The sequence below is a fragment of the Peromyscus leucopus genome, chromosome 13 (genome assembly GCF_004664715.2).
Source record: "Peromyscus leucopus breed LL Stock chromosome 13, UCI_PerLeu_2.1, whole genome shotgun sequence".
In the NCBI taxonomy this organism is placed as follows: domain Eukaryota; kingdom Metazoa; phylum Chordata; class Mammalia; order Rodentia; family Cricetidae; genus Peromyscus; species Peromyscus leucopus.
Window position 1 is genome coordinate 15,336,241 of NC_051074.1, and position 12,437 is coordinate 15,348,677.

Below are 12,437 nucleotides of genomic sequence, written 5' to 3' on the forward strand. Positions count from 1 at the left end.
CCCTAAGCTCTTTTTCTCTCAACCCTTGCCCTTCATTACCCCTCCTCATGTCCAGTTTGCTCATGTAGATCTTATCCATTTCTCTGTCGTTGGGCGATCCTTGTGTCTTTCTTAGTGTCCTCTTTTCTAGGTAGCCTCCCTGGAGTTGTGAGTAGTAGTCTAGCCATCCTTTGTTTTACATCTAGTATCTACCTATGAGTGAGTACATACATGCCATGTTTGTCTTTCTGAGTCTGGGTTACTTCATTCAGGATGATTTTTTTCTAGATCCATCCATTTGCCTGCAAACCTCATGATGTTATTGTTTTTCTCTGCTGAGTACTCCATTGTGTATATGTACCACATTTTATTTATCCATTCTTCAGTTGAAGGGCATCTAGGTTGTTTCCAGGTTCTGGCTATTACAAATAATGCTGCTATGAACATAGCTGAGCATGTTCCCTTGTGGTATGATTGAGTATTCCTTGGGAATATACCCAAGAGTGGTATAGCTGGGTCTTGGGGGAATATTGATTTCCAAAGTGTATGTACAAGCTTGCATTCCCACCAACAGTGGATGAGAGTTCCCGTTGCTCTACATCTTCTGCAACATAAGCTGTTTTCAGTGTTTTTGATCTTAGCCATTCTGACAGGTGTTAGATGGTATCTCAGAGCCGTTTTGATTTGCATTTCCCTGATAATTAGGGATGTTGAGCAAGTCCTTAAATGTCTTTCAGCCATTTGAGCTTCCTCTGTTGATAATCCTCTGTTTAGCTCTATAGCCCATTTCTTATTGGATAGTTGGGCATTTTGATGTCTAATTTCTTCAGTTCTTTATATATTCTGGATATCAGCCCTCTGTCAGATGTGGAGTTGGTGAAGATATTTTCCCATTCTGTAGGTTGTCGCTTTGTCTTGTGAAGACCCCATGGGAATAGGAAGAAGAAAAGTGCTAGAGAGGCCCCCGAAATCCACAAAGATACCTCCACAATAGACTACTGACAGTGGTCGAGAGAAAGCCCAAACTGACCTACTCTGGTGATTGGATGGCCAAACACTCTAAACTGTCATCCAATGACTGATGGAAGCAGATGCAGATCCACAGCCAGGCCCCAGGTAGAGCTCCAGGAGTCCAATCGGCGAGAGAGAGGAGGGATTATATGAGCAAGACTTGTTGAGACCATGGTTGGAAAAAGCACAGGGACAAATAGGCAAACTGGTAGAAACACATGAACTATGAACCAATAGCTGAGGAGCCCCCAACTGGATCAGGCCCTCTGGATAAGTGAGACTGTTGATTAGCTTGAACTGTTTGGGAGGCCCCCAAGGCAGTGGGACCAGAACCTGTTCTTAGTGCATGAGCTGGCTGTTTGGAGCCTGGGGCCTATGCAGGGACATGTTGCTCAGCCTAGGTGAAGGGAGGAGGGGACTGGACCTGCCTTGACTGACTCTACCAGGCTGAGCTGAGTCCCCAGGGGAGTCCTTGCCCTGGAGGAGATTAGGAATTGGGGGGGTAGGCTGGGGGAGGCAGGGGGGAGGGCAGGGGTGGGAGGAGGGATGACAGGGGAATCCATGCCTGATATGTAAAATTAAATTAAATTATAAAATAAAAAATAAAAAAATTTCATGATCAAAAGTAAAAAAATTAAATTAAATAAAAAAAAAAAACTTTTGGGATCTTGACAATGTTCTTGGTAATTTTATTTTTATCAGTGTTTCATATGGTGACACTTCAATTTATTTATTTTCTAAGAAGTTGTTTAACCATAGTCAGAAATCTTCATTTAAAGCTTGTAAGGGCCCATTTTATATCAGCTTGGCTCAATTATAAAGATTCAAAGGACTCTTCCCCAAAAAGCAAGCATTTTACCCTGATCATTCTCCTTTACCCTACCATATCAACTGATCTTTTCTTCTGTCCCCTTGTTCCTCTCTCCCTCCTCCCCTCCCTCTATTCCTCCTTCCTTCCTTTCTTCATTAGTTCTGGCAAAATATATTTTATAATTTTGGATCTATCATAACTAAATCATACTATTTTATTTTTGTAAATAATTCACAAACTAGTCATACAGCTTAGCAAGCAAGGCATTGTTCAGTTTTAGTTCTGGAAAAAATTTGTGTTTTTTTTTGTTGTTGTTGTTGTTTCTCCTCAGTCCAATTTCATACATTTTTCATTCATAATTTTGTTTACCTATAGTTCCTCCCAAACACCCTAATTACATAAATAATAGATCAAATTAAATCAGAATGGTAATGCATAAGACGCATTTGTTTGCATGTAGAATGCCAGAGGGATCCCACCAGAAGCATCAGAATAGTTCCAGTAACCAGTGTGTTCTCTTGGATGAGCCCTACCACTTTGTAGAAGCTGAATAATCAAATTTTCTCATTTATCAATGTCAGGAGATATTAATTGGGTCACTAAGAACTCAGAAATTTTTAACAAAAGGAACCATTAATGCTATCTGGTTTTTGAAGGAGGAAATTGTGTGTGTGTGTGTGTGTGTGTGTGTGTGTGTGTAACAGAGAGAGAGAGAGAGAGAGAGAGAGAGAGAGAGAGAGAGAGAGAGAGAGACTTTATATCATCCAATTTTCATTGCACCTACAAAACTAGCATACAGTAAAGGGAAAGCAGTCTGTAGCTAGACTTTTCCTGTCTTGCCCACAGTCAGGACAAATTTTTGTCACCCGCCAGTCCCACAGCCGCTCAGACCCAACCAAGTAAACACAGAGACTTAGATTGCTAACAAACTGTATGGTTGTGGCAGGCTTCTTGCTAACTGTTCTTATAGCTTAAATTAATCCATTTCCATAAATCTATACCTTGCCACATGGCTTACCAGCATCTTTTCATGCTGCTTGTCAGGGTGGCGGCTGGCAGTGACTCCTTCTGCCTTCCTGTTCTTTCTTTTCTCCTCTCTGTTAGTCCCGCCTATACTTCCTACCTAGCCACTGGCCAATCAGTATATTATTTACTGACCAATCAGAGCAACACATTTGCCATACAGAACATCCCACAGCAGCAGTCAAATTCACTAACTGAACAAGGATGGCTCCATTCCAGTAATTATTCATTTATTTTGAGTTAAGGTATTGCCTTCTTGTTCAGGCTGATCCTAAGCCTAGTACATGCCACAGGCTGGTCTGAAGATAACAGTCCTTTTGTTTCAGCACCTGTTTCAGTGACAGAGAATTTGTCCAGCACATGTAGGTACTAGATTTAATCCTCAATTATGGCATTGGGGGGGAAGACTCAAAAATAGAAAACAAAACCATAATGTAAGTCATTTCAATACTTTCTTTACAGAAACAAACAACATTTTGAATTTGAATCTAGGAAATGATTTTGATACGCTTTGCCTTCTAGCATAAAATAGGAGCTTTCATCCTGCCTGATGTCGAAACAGCTACATGTTTCACAGAGAGCAGGGAAGTGCACTGTGGATGTTCTAACCAACATGTGCAAAAGGGAAGCAGGGGAGGTGAGTGAATGTGTCACATGCCGTCCAGGATTGGCCTTTTTTATTTTTATTCTAAAACGTACAATATGTAAGTGAACTGTCTCTAAATGTTCCAGAGTAGAGTGTCTTTTATTTCTCAAAATAAAGTTAAATATGTAAAAGCATATTATATTATGTATACAAGTGGCATGAGGCTATAAGGGGTTTTATTAGCATATATGTATCTTGAATAGTAGGGTTACATCATGACTTTTAGCACATATATACAGTGCATATTCATTTCCCCCACACTATTTTGTTCCTCTCTCCAGCGTTTTTGGTACCCTACAGAAAGGCCCTGAAAGATCCTATTGCTCAAGATGCAAGGTGCAGAATGCAGAGACATCAAGTTTGAAGTGAGCTGGAAGCTTCCTCCCCACTAGCTAGCTTTCATTGTGTAGGATGATGCCATGTAGACTGCTGGGAAGGAAATGTCACGAAGGGTTTGACTCATCTAAAGACTGCATGCTAGCCTACTAACTTTCAGATGGGATGCGCACTACTGGCATGACTCTCATGAGGGTAACCAGCTGCTTTCTGCTTTGAGGCTGGTTCCACTGGAGGAAATTCATACCTGAAACTGTACACTAGTTCTAAATCCCATGGCTTGGGGTCAGAGGCCCTAATTGGAAATCCATTACTCTTGCTTTGTTGCATATATATGCTGTGTCTATCGAACTGCCTTGTAAGTATGTATGTTTATGTCCATAGTTGAGTTACAAGTTAGCACATTACTTGCTGACGCTTTTATTTTTTTTTTTTTGGTTTTTTTTGAGACAGGGTTTCTCTGTGTAGCTTTGCGCCTTTCCTGGAGCTCACTTGGTAGCCCAGGCTGGCCTCGAACTCACAGAAATCCGCCTGGCTCTGCCTCCCGAGTGCTGGGATTAAAGGCGTGCGCCACCACGCCCGGCTTTGCTGACGCTTTTAAAAGTCAACCAAATCTCCTAATTTTCAACAATAGTTTTATTTGTTTTAAACTGCTTCAAAAAGCATAGAGACATTACATTTCATTTCATACAAAGGAGCTAATGTAAAAACGTACTTACCACCACTTCCTTACAAGCTTGACAAGAGTCCCATTTCACTTCTTCTGTATGCCATTTAAAAAAAAAAATGTGTGGGATAAGACCCAGGCTTTCTAAATGAATGATAGTGACAATAACTGTGTTGTTTTGGTGTATGAAGACAGGAAATTCAACAACATATTTTCCCCCTTAAACTGACCCTAGTGACTAGATCCAAAATCTTGAGCCAGGTGAGATGTAAAGCAACACACTAAGTGTGATCCAGTAAATACTTCTGTAGAGCAAGTTTTCCTGTATATGTTACTAAAGGAGAAATGAAGTGTAAGAAATGATCCTGCCGAACATGAGGTGACTGAGCTCCACAATGAGAAGCAGTTGTTTCAAAACAGAATGAATATAGATCCTGATTGCAAGGCTACTCTGGACATTCTATGTTATAGGTTGTGTCAAAGGCAATCTACAGGAAAGGCTGTCTACCTGCAGAAGGTCATGGAGTTAAACTGCCCACCATGCTGACTCGGCACAGTGGCATTTATCACGGAATACAGGTTTCATCTGCAGCACAGAGAACCTCCTCAGGCGTGAGGAGAAACCTGGCATTTTCTGCTACCTGCAGGCTTCTGCTTTGTGAAGCCAGGAAGGACATCTGTAAAAGTTGGCTGCCTGCATGGCAGACCATGCAAAATGCCAAGGAGAGTGATTTATGTCCTCTTCTCTGAGACTAAAGAGGAAATACACTGAGAGTTTAGTAATGAAAGGTCAGGGCAGTGAAACATTTTCATTACAGTCCTTTCAAAAACTTAAGACGAAAGACAGATCATTATTTCGACAATTGACAGCCTTCTTCTCTGTATAGCACTGTAACTCTAAGTTCTAAATTGTGATGATATTTAAATGTGATTTTACTTTTTATCTTTAAATTATGAATGTCAATGTTTTAATTTATTTATAAAGTGAAAAGAAGTATAGTTTGTATCTTTTATTTGATTAATTGAACTGTTTTAATTAGACTGCTAATTGTGGAGAAAATTTTTCAAACGGTTGATTAGAATGTAGTCAGAACATAGCTCAGATAACAACTGGATGTTGGAATCATGAAGTTGGAAAGTTGGAAAAAGATACAAAGACTATTTACAAATTAGTTTGTTTTAGTCTTTATTTATTAGAAAATAATAAATTATAAATTATAAAATGTGAGTGTGACTGTGAACTCAGAGTAATTGCTAAATTTTTCTCTAGGGGAAAGCAATAGAAGAAACATCAACATTTATCCTAGAATATGTGATTTTCACAGTACCTTCTATCATAGAAGTGGAAGTGTGTGGTTTGTTTATTTTCTGTTTGAAACTGAAAGACAAAGTAGTTCCTTCCCTTCTTCTTGTACTCAGGATTCACTTCTTGACATCTGCCTTCCACATCACCATGGAGATGAAGATTGAACATGACATAGATTCTGTCCCCTGTCCCCTTAAAACAGGAACATCCAGAGCCTTGATACTATTCATATACATGCTTAAACACTCAGATAAATACACACATACTCTCACACACACTCACATACACTTTAGCACATGTTGTTATTATTTGACTGGAAAAAATGCAGTTATAACTAAATTTCACTATTCTAGTATTTGTAGAATACTTATAATTTTTAAAAGAGTAATTTAGCATCAGTTATTATTAACTATTAAGCTTTTTGTACATTCTATACACAGCACACACATTCTTTTAGAGCATTTCCCGATGGAAATAGCATATTAAAAAACAATGATAACGTGCCTCTTATGCATTTCACAACTGCAAACTTGCTAATCTAATTTGGACATGATTTTATTTTTAAATTTCAGGAAGCAGGTAACAAAGTGAACAAATGTATATCCCAAATCCCTTCAAACTATCTTATGAGTAATCCACTTTTGAAAGTGTTAGTATATGTTTCTTATTGTGGATGAAACAATCTAGTGTTTTTAACTATAACACTCTAACACATACTTTGAAAACAGATGTGAATTCACAAGAAGATAGTGAACAATAGGTTACAAATCTAGAGCATATTTTTGCTATAAAGCTAGGAACAGTATGTAATTTATTCATTCTGGGCTCCAGTTTTCTTTTAATTAAACTTGGAGGGTTGCTCTATCACAGACCGTATCCGATTCTAACTTGCATTTTAGGAATTACTACACCAGTTTCTCTTGTTTGTACTTTTGTGTATTTAATACTTTCTTGTGGTTTTTCCAACCACAAGAAATTGAAATGATCGCTCTGAACTATTTCATTGTTAATGGCTTAATGAGTCTATAGATGACTGTAGATATCTTATGGAACTCAAGGATTAAAAATTAGAAAGCAACAATTGCAAAGCAAAGAAAAATGCATGAAGACAAAACAGACTAGAAGAGAATAAATGAATAAGAGTATCGTTGAATTATTTTATGGGCTTCAAGTGGCATCAGATAATAAGAAAAGTTGAGATAAAATGAGTATTCAATATCCCAGTGCCTAGAGTCTCTTTATGATTTTTCTTTCAAAACATATAAATTGAAATATTTCTAAACCAAAGTTATCCTAGAAATGATTAAAAACTCTATGATAAGTACATGAAGGCTGCCATGCAGGAGATGAAGGAGCAGGGACTCAAGTCAATATTCCCAACACTGATGCCTTTCATTTATCCCCACCAGCAACTTGACAGGCAAGGGAAGATGATTTTCTTAGATCCACCAAGAACATGTCATCGTCCAGCTAAATACCACAAAGTGACCTCTGTGAAGGCCTGGTGCAACAAATCAGTCACTTGGACATATTGCTGCTTTGTGACACATGGAAGACTCAGAGTTTTGAGGACCACATACCGGAAAAAGATACGAAAGTAAGAGTGGATTTTTTGAGAAAAAGAATTTCAGCCGTGTCAGAAGAGCATGCGAGGAGATAGGAGTGAAATACGACTAAAATTCATGGTATAAATGAACAAAACTGCCAAACACTCAAAAAGCTGGAAAATAGCTTATGTAAATGTGCGAAAATGTCGTAACAAAAAACATTCCTATGGATAATTAATAAATGCTCAAACATCAAAAATTTAAAATTCAAAAGAGAGAGAATAAAATTGTTTTAAGATACCAATCAGAACGTAAACACCAAGTTCATATAGTTATTAAATGCTGACATTCCATTGTTTTTGGTCCAGTAACTCTTAATTATCATGTTCTGTCATGCCCCCAGCATTTTGCTTTTAATATTTTTCCTTAATATTCTTAATAAGATGGATGCAAATCTGCTAGTTTGTAAACAGAATTTCTATATACACACAAACTTCTTTAGCCTTATCCTGTATTGAATCTGATAGAGGACACATTCCTGGTTAATTCTACATCTCTGAAAGCTATCTTCAAATGCTGTTTCATATTGGGTTTATGATCAACTGCTGCACTAATTTTGATATCTATATAACTGACCAACTGTGGTGATATCGTGTTCCCCAAAATATTGTGCACCCTAATAAACTTATCTGGGGTCAGAGAACAGAACAGCCACTAGATATAGAGGCCAGAAAATGGTGGCACACACGCCTTTAATCCTATTACTTGGGAGGCAGAGATCTATCCAGATCTCTGAGTTTAAAGCCACACTGGAAATAGCCAGGCATGGTGACTCACACCTTTAATCACAGAAAGTGAGCCTTTAATCCAAGGAAGTGATGGCAGAAAGCAGGAAGGTATTTAAGGCGTGAGGACCAGGAACTAGGGCTGGTTAAGCTTTTAGGCTTTTGAGCAGCACAGTTCAGCTGAGAGCCATTCGGATGAGGATACAGAGGCTTCCAGTTTGAGGAAACAGGATCAGCTGATAAAATGGCAAGGTGAGGAAGCTGTGGCCTGTTCTGCTTCTCTGATCTTCCAGCATTCACCCCAGTGCCTGGCTCCCAGGCTTGTTTTCATTAATAAGACCGTCTAAGATTCATGCTACAACCAACTTTCTGACTGTTGTGACAGTCATCAACAAACAGCTCCTGAGGTTTGAGACTATCCTGCTTTATGATGGAGGAATTTCACTTACAGGGTATGCAGTATGTATTGATGACTAAGTTGAAACTAAAAATGTTTCTGACTTTCAAAACAGACTTAATTCTAAAATGTGTAATCCAAAGTTTAAGTGGTTTGTGAAATATGAAGCATAGAATTGTGGGGAAAAAAACACAGGGAGAAAAATATAAGCTATAAAACTCACGATTTGCAATCTTCCTTGAGAAAACTATTTTCCTCTGTCAGCCTTAGCCAGTGTGTTGTCACTGATACGTGAAATATCAGTTTGACTATTCTGTTTCAAAATCCTTTCAATACAGGCCTCAAAAACTTGACTGTGGACATTGGAGAGATGGCTCAGCAGTAACAAGCAAACTTTCTGCTCTGGGAGATGCCAGGTTGGGTTCTGAGCACCTGCATGGAGTCTCACACCATGAACAGAAATTATTACTTTTTAAATCTAAAAAAGAAATTAAGGTAAACAACTTTATGCCAAGCCAGGGGTAAAGTTTTGAAAGTTATGAAAAATATTGAGCAATTGCTCTACGGTAATTTAAATCAAAATATCATTAGATTAATTGATACATATTCTTCATATGTATCCATATGGGTAAAGAATTCATTCATACCAGTAGGATAATTGTGCAATTATTCAAGAATAGTAAACCATGCATTGAATACATATCTTTCTTGTAATTTAATTCTACATGTGCAATTGTACAAGAAAATTCTACAAGTTTCTTAAATTGCCATATGAAAACCTAATCGTCATGTTTAAGAAACTATTTCTCTTTCAGTAGAAATTTCTTTTATTTTATTTCTTAAGCAAATATTTGATTTGTTTCTTAATACAAATCTAATATTAATGTAGTGAGATTTAAGTTGTATTTTGTTAATGATAGAACTAGTGGGTAAAAGATTCATACCATATGGATAGTTCATGCTGTTTTTGTCAAAATGATAATATTACTCTTGCTCTTCTATGTTGTTGCTTTCAGGGTCCATTGAGGCTGGAGTAGGTAGAACAGTTAAAGTGAATTATTTGGGTTTTTTAATTATTGTTTTATCTTAATGAAATCACGGTCACTTTTGTCCTACTGAATGAGCATCACTTTCTTAGCAACATATATTTCCCTGCACAATATTTGTAATATAAATTAAGCATTTGATACTATTTATTAAAAACTACAACATAATAACAATTTTACAGATACTGTAGGTGTTGATATAAAAAAATCAGGGCATTATTGTGGTCCTTTTCCTTTCCCTGTGTTTCTAATCTACTGACATCTTTTTATGGAAGAGGAAGAATCCTCTTCCTAAGTAGTTTTTCAATACTGATTTTTCTGATTATGAATTTCAGAATATCCAGATGGCTTATGGGTAATCTATAGTTCTCCACTCTTGTGTTTCCCATACTCAACCTATGCTACGCTCTTGTCTTTCCTATGTGTCTTTGTTTCTTCTCCATTCACCTGTAACTTAGCCTGACAAATCAACTGAGACAAATAGAACATTTGTGAATTGACAAAGACATATGCCCTGCTATATGTATTCTCAAAGGATCAAGTTCTTCTTCACACCTTGGCAAATCCAGAACAGTCATATTTCTTTCATGGAATCTGATATCCATACAGATGATGGCAGAAACTACATGTCTTCTTATGACTTAGTCTCAGAAAGTGTTCCATTTAATTTCCTCCATATGTTACTGGGCTAAATGACTAAGCAATATTTAATGATGAAAGGGGTTGCATGAGAAGCAGAAGTATTAATTGAGGATTGAGGCAAATTGGGCATTTCTGATTTTGCTGAAATGACCTTGTTTGTCTTCCTCTTATATGGTTTGTGATTATGTCTTGTTATTTGAATGGATATTTGTACTTCTCTGCCATAGAGTTCGTACATTTAGAGGGTAGGGATTTCTTAATATCTTTCATGATCAATTGTCTTCTTCCACCAATTAACCCTGTTTTTATATCATTTTAGATTTTTATATGACTTCTTCATATAGGAAAACAACCTCTTTGATAACATATCCTGAGCAATCTCATATGTAAATCTTTTCATCAACACTAAAACATCACTTCCATGTAAATACTTCACTATCTCTGTCTCTGTCACTCTCATTTTCCCATAATTTTGTTATCATTAATGATACTAACTTTTGCTAAATACAAAAGCTGACTAAGTATTGGTTTTGTTTAACAGATTTATTTTATATTTGTTTATATATTTGTATACATGTGTGCTTTCATGTGAGTGCCCAGGGACTAGAAAACAACATCAGATCCCATGGAAATGGAGTGACAGGTGATTGTGAGGTGCCAATGTGGGTTCTGGGAACCAGACTCTCATCCTCTATTGAACAGCAATCACTCATAACCAGAGTCATCTCTCTGTACCTCCAAATATTCTTCTTAATTTACATATAATCCCCGAGATGTTGTTCATCAGCCCTTTCCCAATTTTCCATCAGTCACATTTTGTATCCTTCTACTTTTCTTATACATGATTTTTTTTTATTATAGTGAACACTAACATCACAAGCAGGCTGGAAAGAGTGATTTCTCCTAATTCTATTTCACCTCCCCCTTCACTGTTTCACTATTTTGATCAAGCACTGAAATATAGAAGATTGACAATTTAACTGATTGTGGTATAGAATTACTTCTGGTCCTTACTTCCAGCTTCAAAGAGAAAGTGAGGTGACTTTAGAATACTGATTCACATGTGTGTCTTTGAAGGCTAGGCTAGCAATTCTAAAGAAACAACCAGCCCACTGAGTAGTATTTAGATAGACATTATGGCCTTTTGTTTAAAGGTTTTTGATTTATGAAAATGTCATAATTGACTAGATTAATTCTTGGACAGTTTAATAAATTTCTTCAAACCACAATATTACATAGATAGGAAGGGTGGCACAAGCTGTGTTCTGAATAAAAAACACCAATCTACATGACATATAATTATATCCAATGGCATGCTACAAGCTAAGTGCTATATGTTGGAACTTGGTTTAAGGGCCTGCAGCAAATGTTTTCTTTCTAAAACAAGAGTTTTAAGTAATTTGTGAAGTAGTACATTAAAACACTGTACAGGACAATGAAACCAAACCACTGTTTCTATTTGAACTTCTTTAGACAGACAGAATATCTCCTGGATCTTATTTAATTTACCATTTGGTAAATTAGTTAACACACTGTCATTCATAGCAAGTGAAAGAGATTTTCAAGGTCCGTCTCCCATGTTCTCAGAACATGATGCTCTGGTGTTGACATAGGAAGCTTCAGTTGGACCAATGATAATAACAGCAAAGAAACTATATAAATATATATATCACACAGAATGAACCTAGTTCTAGCTTCCAGCAAGAGCACAAATGCATCACTACTGTCAGAAACCATCAGCTTGGGGGTGAGTAAACTTGTAACGATATAATGAACTTTAGTATTAGAAAAACATCAAGTTTTAACTTACAGATAGCACAAGTAATAGTTTTTCTTTACTACCCATTTTATGATTTTTAGAACCAGAGTATATGAATATAATAAATAAGATGCTGTGTTAGTTAAAATCCCCTTTTGGGGACCTGACAAGAAACCAAGGCATTACTGGGTGAATTTAAGCATGGCAGTGATATGAGGGACAAATACAATAATACATGTCTAATAAGATGAAACCTCTTTGTAATATGGTGCAAAAATTTAAGCAACCTTAAATTGCTCAGTACTGATTTCATTGTCTTTTCCTAAATGACTGCTTGGAGCCCCACCCACTGGTGCTCCATTAGCTGGTTACATCTCACCAATCCTGGTGTAAATAACAGTGTAAAAATATAATAACAATAAATGCCTGAAAGTGAAATACAGTTCAGGCTCAAAAACCAGTTGGGTTGTAAAAACAGGTTC